Source organism: Nomascus leucogenys, chromosome 17, assembly GCF_006542625.1.
Source record: "Nomascus leucogenys isolate Asia chromosome 17, Asia_NLE_v1, whole genome shotgun sequence".
NCBI lineage: Eukaryota > Metazoa > Chordata > Mammalia > Primates > Hylobatidae > Nomascus > Nomascus leucogenys.
In genome coordinates, this window is record NC_044397.1 from 84,212,685 (window position 1) to 84,219,617 (window position 6,933).

At 47.7% G+C, this 6,933-nt stretch overlaps 1 pseudogene; it reads left to right on the forward strand.

The window, feature by feature from the left end:
• Nucleotides 1-5,634: 5,634 nt before the first annotated feature.
• On the forward strand, nt 5,635-5,985 carry LOC100582623 (annotated as a pseudogene).
• The last annotated feature ends 948 nt before the right edge of the window (nt 5,986-6,933 follow it).

The window sequence follows — 6,933 nt, forward strand, 5'->3', positions numbered from 1 at the left end:
ATGCCATCACTGAATAGTTCACTACACGGCTTAACTGTGGACTCTTATCTATTGCAGAGTCATCGTGATGCAAACATTCAACATTGATTTAACTAGACATAGTGATAAATGTCCAGGCGTGGTAGCTCACACCTGTAATCCCAGCACTTTGGGAGGCCGAGGTGGGTGGATCACCTGAGGTCAGGAGTTTGAGACCAGCCTAGATAACATGGTGAAACCCCGTCTCTACTAAAAATACAAAAATTAGCCGGGCATGGTGATGCATGCCTGTAATCCCAGCTACTAGGGGGGCTGAGCAGGAGGATCGCTTGAACCCGGGAGGCAGAGGTTGCAGTGAGCCGAGATCACTCTACTGTACTCCAGCCTGGGCGACAGAGTGAGACTCCAAAAAAAAAAGAAAGGAAAGAAGAAAGAAAGAAAGAGAGAGAGAAAGAAAGAAAGAAAGAAAGAAAGAAAGAAAGAAAGAAAGAAAGAAAGAAAGAAAGAGAAAGAAAAAAAGAAAGAAAGAAAGAAAGAAAGAAAGAAAGAAAAGAAAGAAAGAAAGAGGAAAAAAAGAAAGAGGGAGAGAGAGAAAGAGAGAGAGAGAGAGGGAGGGAGGGAGGGAGGGAAGCTAAACAGAGCAACTGTGGGAGGGGAAGAAAATGAGCACTAAAGGGAGTTCTCCCCAAAGGTTTCCCAGAGTCTGCTTCTTCGAGGAATTCTATATAAGACTGAGGTCCCTAAATCTCCTAGATCCAGGCATAGTAGGCTGAATAACGCCACCCCACCCTAATGCTCAGAACCTGTGAACACATTCCCTGACATGGTAAATGAGGTTTTGTGGAAGTGATTAAGGATCTTGAGATGGAAGGGTCATTCTGGATTAGCCAGTGGACCCAAGGTAATCACAAGCATCCTTCTAACAGGAGAGCAGAAAGGTCACAGTCAGGCTGGGCATGGTGACTCATGCCTGTAATCCCAGCACTTTGGAAGGCCAAGGTGGGTAGATTACCTGAGGTCAGGAGTTCGAGACCAGCCTGCCCAACATGGTAAAACCCTGTTTCTACTAAAAATACAGAAATTAGCCTGTGTGGGGGCGTGTGCCTGTAGTCCCAGCTACTCGAATGGCTGAGGCACGAGGATCACTTGAACCTGGGAGGTGGAGGCTGCAGTGAGCCAAGATTGTGCCATTGCCTTCCAGCCTGGGTGACAGAGCAAGACTCCATCTCAAAAAAAAAAAAAAGAAAGATCAGAGTCAGAGAAGATGTGACCACTGAAGCAGAGACTGGAGTGATGCAGCCACGAAGCCATGGCATGGAGGCAGCCTCCAGAGGCTAGGAGAAAAAAGTGACAGATTCTCCACTGAAACCTCCAGAAGGATCCAGCCCTGCTGACACTTGACTTTAGCCCATTAAGGTTTGTTTCAGACTTCTGACCTCCAGAATGGTAAGAGAATAAATCTGTGTTGATTTACGCCACTAAGTTTGTAGAAATTTGTTAATGGCAGCAATAGAAAAATAATAACACCATCAGCCGGGTGCAGCGGTTCACGCCTGTAATCCCAGCACTTTGGGAGGCCAAGGTGGGCAGATCATTTGAAGCCACGAGTTTGAGACCAGCCTGGCCAACATAGTGAAACCCTGTCTCTACTAAAAATACAAAAATCAGCCCAGTGTGGTGGTACATGCCTGTACATCCCAGCTACTCGGAAGGCTGAGAGAAAGGATCCCCTGAACCCGGGAGGTGGAGGTTGCAGTGAGCTGATCCCAAAGTGCTGGGATTACAGGTGTGAGCCACCGCAGCCAGACCCCTGTTTTTTGTTTGTTTGTTTGTTTGTTTGTTTTTTTGAGACAGAGTTTTGCTTTTGTTGCCCAGGCTGGAGTGCAGTGGTGCGATCTCGGCTCACTACAACCTCTGCCTCTCGGGTTCAAGCGATTCCCCTGCCTTTTCATCTCGGCCTTCCAAAGCACTGTGATCACAGGCATGAGCCACTGTGCCCACAGGCATGAGCCACTGTGCCTGGCCTATTTATTTATTTATTTATTTATTTTTAAGATAGAGTTTCACTCTTGTTGCCCAGGCTGGAGTGCAGTGGCGCCATCTCGGCTCACTGCAACTTCCACCTCCCGGGTTCAAGCAATTCTCCTGCCTCAGCCTCCCAAGTAGCTGGGATTACAGGCAGGTGCCACCACGCCTGGCTAATTTTGTATTTTTAGTAGAGATGGGGTTTCACCTTGTTGATTAGGCTGGTCTCAAACTCCTGGAGTAAAGCGGTCCACCCACCTCAGCCTCCCCAAGTGCTGGGGTTACAGGCATGAGCCACCGCGCCCGGCCCTGGAGTAGCTTTTATGTGGCAACAAGAGTTAGAGATCCCTCTGGACTAAACAGCTCAGATTCCCACAACAAACTATATATTGTCGTTCTCTTAGTCTTTGCCCAGGCTCTCCCTGTCCCCTCTGTGGCTGCAGTTAGGGTTCATTCTTGGTCCAGGGTTAAGATTCGTTCCAAGGCCTTGATCAGCAGTCAGTCTGTACCTTGGTCAGGACACAAACTGGTAACTTTTACTTTCCTGGAATGTCTACTGATCCTGTGACATTGTCCGGCCTCTGCTCATTCATGCGCTGGAAGAGAATGCAAACTGTTGGAGCCTCTGGTTTAGGTTTCCCCAAGGTCATCTCAGCCATACCCCTGTCTCCTAGAGAAATTTCTCAAGAGATTAAGGGACTCATTCAACTTGGCACATACCTTGGTTTCTTTATCTTCAAACTAAATTGTGCCAAAGTCCTAGATATCAGAATGTCAACAGGGAGAGGTTCCCACCCGTGCCTCCCGTTTCCCCTCGCACCTTGCACCTGTTGGGCCGATGACTTTGCGCGAGTCACTTCCTGACTCTGGCCCTAAAACTTCTTTTGTAAAACAAAGGGCATGGGTCAGAGGGTCTCTAATGGGGTCCCAAGATTAAAATTTCGCAGTTCTGAGTGTCTAGAATCTCCAGGCAGTGTGACACCGGCTCTGGATTCAGAGAGACCTGGGTTTGAGCCCAAAGCCTGGGAGTTACTGACTGGCTGGCCGTGGGAAAGTGACGGAACACTCCCAAGCCTCAGTCTCCTCACCTGTAAAATGGGAATTAAATAAGGCAATGCCTCTCAAATACTTGGCACAGCTCCTGGCATGGCATACAGTCCATGCCGTTACTGTTGAGTTTGTAATGATTATATATAATTCAGTCTGTGCTGACAATACGTAGCTACGTAGGACCAAGTGTCCAGCAGAAGTGTCCAGTCCTGGACACTCTAGGTTGTGGTAGTAACTACTGTAAAATAACTCCTTTATTATTGCAGGTCGGAATAGGCAAGAGAGCGTAACACAGAAAACATCAACTACTCTTCAGGGTGGTGACTGGTCCTTAGGCTAGGTATGTACACCTGGAAGGGTCTGTGAACATTTTCCATGGGATAGATGGATACAGAGATAAATTAAAGAAAATTGCCAGGCCGGGCGCGGTGGCTCAAGCCTGTAATCCCAGCACTTTGGGAGGCCGAGGCAGGAGGATCATGAGGTCAGGAGATCGAGACCATCCTGGCTAACACGGTGAAACCCCGTCTCTACTAAAAATACAAAAAATTAGCCGGGTGTGGTGGCGGGCGCCTGTAGTCCCAGCTACTCAGGAGGCTGAGGCAGGAGAATGGCGTGAACCCGGGAGGCGGAGCTTGCAGTGAGCCGAGATCACGCCACTGCACTCCAGCCTGGGCGACAGAGCAAGACTCCGTCTCAAAAAAAAAAAAAGAAAATTGCCAGGCGCGGTGGCTCACATCTATAATCCCAGCACTTTGGGAGGTCGAGGCGGGTGGATCACAAGGTTAGGAGTTCAAGACCAGCCTGACCGAATTGGTGAAACCCTGTCTCTACTAAAAAATACAAAAATTAGCTGGGCTTGATGGCAGGAGAATCATTTGAACTCAGGTGACAGAGGTTGCAGTGAGCCAAGATGGCGCCACTGCACGCCAAGCCTGGGCGACAGAGTGAGACTCCATCTCAAAAAAAATAAATAAATAAAGGAAATTAATGCCCAAATCCTCACCTTTCAATTGAACAATTCCCTGAGGAGACCTGCCTGAAAATGCCCCAGTTGTGTAGGAATGATTTACTCATATGCTGTTTCACTTTCCACCCATCACCCACTTTTTTTCTTTCCTTTTTCCTTTTTCTTTTCTTTCTTTTTTTTTTTTTTGAGACAGAGTCTCGCTCTGTCGCCCAGGATGGAGTACAGTGGCCCCATCTCAGCTCACTGCAACCTCCACCTCCCAGGTTCAAGTGATTTTCCAGCCTTAGCCTCCCAAGTAGCTGGGATTACAGGCGCGCACAACCACTCCTGGCTAATATTTGTATTTTTAGTAGAGATGAGTTTTCACCATGTTGCCTAGGCTGGTCTCAAACTCCTGACCTCCAGTGATCTGCCCACCTCAGTCTCCCAAAGTGCTGGGATTACAGGCGTGAGCCACTGCGCCCAGACTTTCTCTTTATTTTCCTTCTTTTTTTTTTTTTTTCCCAAAAAGGGTCTTGCTCTGTTGCCCAGGCTGGAGTGCAGTGGCTCAATCTTGGCTCACTGAAGCCTCAACTTCCCAAGCTCAAGCAATCCTCCCACCTCAGCCTCTTGAGTAGCTGGAACCACAGGTACGTGCCACCACGCCTGGCTAATTTTTTTTTTTTTTTTTTGTAAAGACAGTGTCTCACTATGTTGCCCAGGCTGGTCTTGAACTCCTGGGTCCAAGTGATTCTCCTGCCTCGGCCTTCCAAAATGCTGAGGATACTGGAGTGAGCCACCATGCCTGGCCCCACTTTTCACTTACTTTTTTGTTTGTTCGTTTGTTTGTTCCCACTTAAAAAAAGAAAAATCCTACCTCTCTTCCATTCTCAGTACATGCTCTCAGTGCTGAAAACCCTGGTGACCAAATAGAGACATCTAGAACATTAATAGTGGTGTTAAGAGGAATTCAATTGACTGGGTAATAAATCCGCCTGCAAGTCTTTGCTTTTCAATGTTTTGCTTTCAATACTTTGCAGTCAACAAAACTAGAAGAGGACGTAGAGCAATTGTCAGCTGAGGAGTCATTCAACTATATTTTGAAGATAGGTGACCATTGATCTTTGGCATATAGCTTAGAAGGAGTTAAAAGAATTAAGGGACATTGCTATACTGATATTCTTTGGATTCCCATCTATTTAATTATGTGAACACATTTTCTCCAAGCTTGCATCACCAGGGGGGTAGAGAATGAAGATTTTTGTTTTATTTTTTTGAGACGGAGTTTCGCTCTGTCGCCCAGGCTGGAGTGCAGTGGCGCAATCTCGGCTCACTGCAAGCTCCACCTCTGGGGTTCACGCCATTCTCCTGCCTCAGCCTCCCGAGTAGCTGAGACTACAGGCGCCGGCCACCACCCCGCCCGGCTAATTTTTTTTTGCATTTTTAGTAGAAACGGGGTTTCACCGTGTTAGCCAGGATGGCCTCAATCTCCTGACCTCGTGATCCGCCCGCCTCGGCCTCCCAAAGTGCTGGGATTACAGGCGTGAGCCACCGAGCCCGGCCAAAAATTTTTCAATAAAAATAAAGAATACCAGCGCTTCCGCCACGGCTGCCACTGGAGAACAACAGCCATGGCTCTGCGCGACCCTGTGGCCGTGGGCCCCAAGGTGACCAAGGACGTGAGCAAGCCCAGGCACAGCTGACGCCCTGGACGTCTGACCAAACACACCAGGTTTGTGCGGGACATGACCCGGGAGGTGTGTAGCTTCGCCCCGTACAAGCGGCGTGCCATGGAGTTGCTGAAGGTCCCCAAGGACAAACGGTCCCTCAAGTTCATCAAGAAAAGGATGGGGACGCACATTCGCACCAAGAGGAAGCGGAAGGAGCTGAGCAAGGTGCTGGCCACCATGACGACAGCTGCTGCCAAGAAAGACTGAGCCCTCTCCCCTGCCCTCTGCCTGAAATAAAGAACAGCTTGACAGGAAGAAAAAAAAAAAAAAACAGCAACAATTTTATGTCAAAAGTTTGAAGATTAGTGAACACATTCCTTAGAAAAATAGGCCAGGTGCGGTGGCTCACTCCTGTAATCCCTGCACTTTGGAAGGCCGAGGTGGGCGGATCACTTAAGGTCAGGAGTTCCAGACCAACCTGGCCAACACGGCAAAACCCCATCTCTACTAAAAATACAAAAAATTAGCCGGGCATGTTGGCAGGCGCCTGTAATCACAGCTACTTGGGAGGCTGAGACAGGAGAATCGCTTGAACCCAGGAGGTTGAGGTTGCAGTGAGCCGAGATTGCACCACTGCACTGCAGCCTGGGCAACAGAGTGAGACTCCACCTCAAAAAAAAGAAAAAAAAAAAGAAAGAAAAATAAATACAACTTGCCAAAATGGACACAAGGAGAAACAATAAACATGAATAGTGCTAAAATGATTAAAGAAATCAAGTCTATAATTAAATATCTTCCCTCCAATGTTTATGATAACTCACTAGTGAAATTTACCAAATATCTAAGGAAGAAATAATGCCAATCTCACATAAACTCTTTCATGGTACAGAAAAAGCACAGTTTTATAAGGCAGGCAGAAACTTGATTGCCAAAACCTGCCTAAGACAATATAAGAAACGAAAATTACAGGCCAGTCTCACTACCAAACTTGGATGTAAAAATCATACATAAAATATTAGCAGCCGGGCACGGTGGCTCACGCCTGTAATCCCAGCACTTGAGGAGGCCAAGGTAGGTGGATCACTTGGGGTCAGGAGTTCAAAACCAGCTTAACCAACATGGTGAAAACCCATCTCTACTAAAAATACAATAATTATCCAGGCGTGCTGGCAGGTGCCTGTAATGCAAGCTACCTGGGAGGCTAGGGCACGAGAATCGCTTGAACCCAGGAAGCAGAGGTTGCACTGAGCCGAAATCATG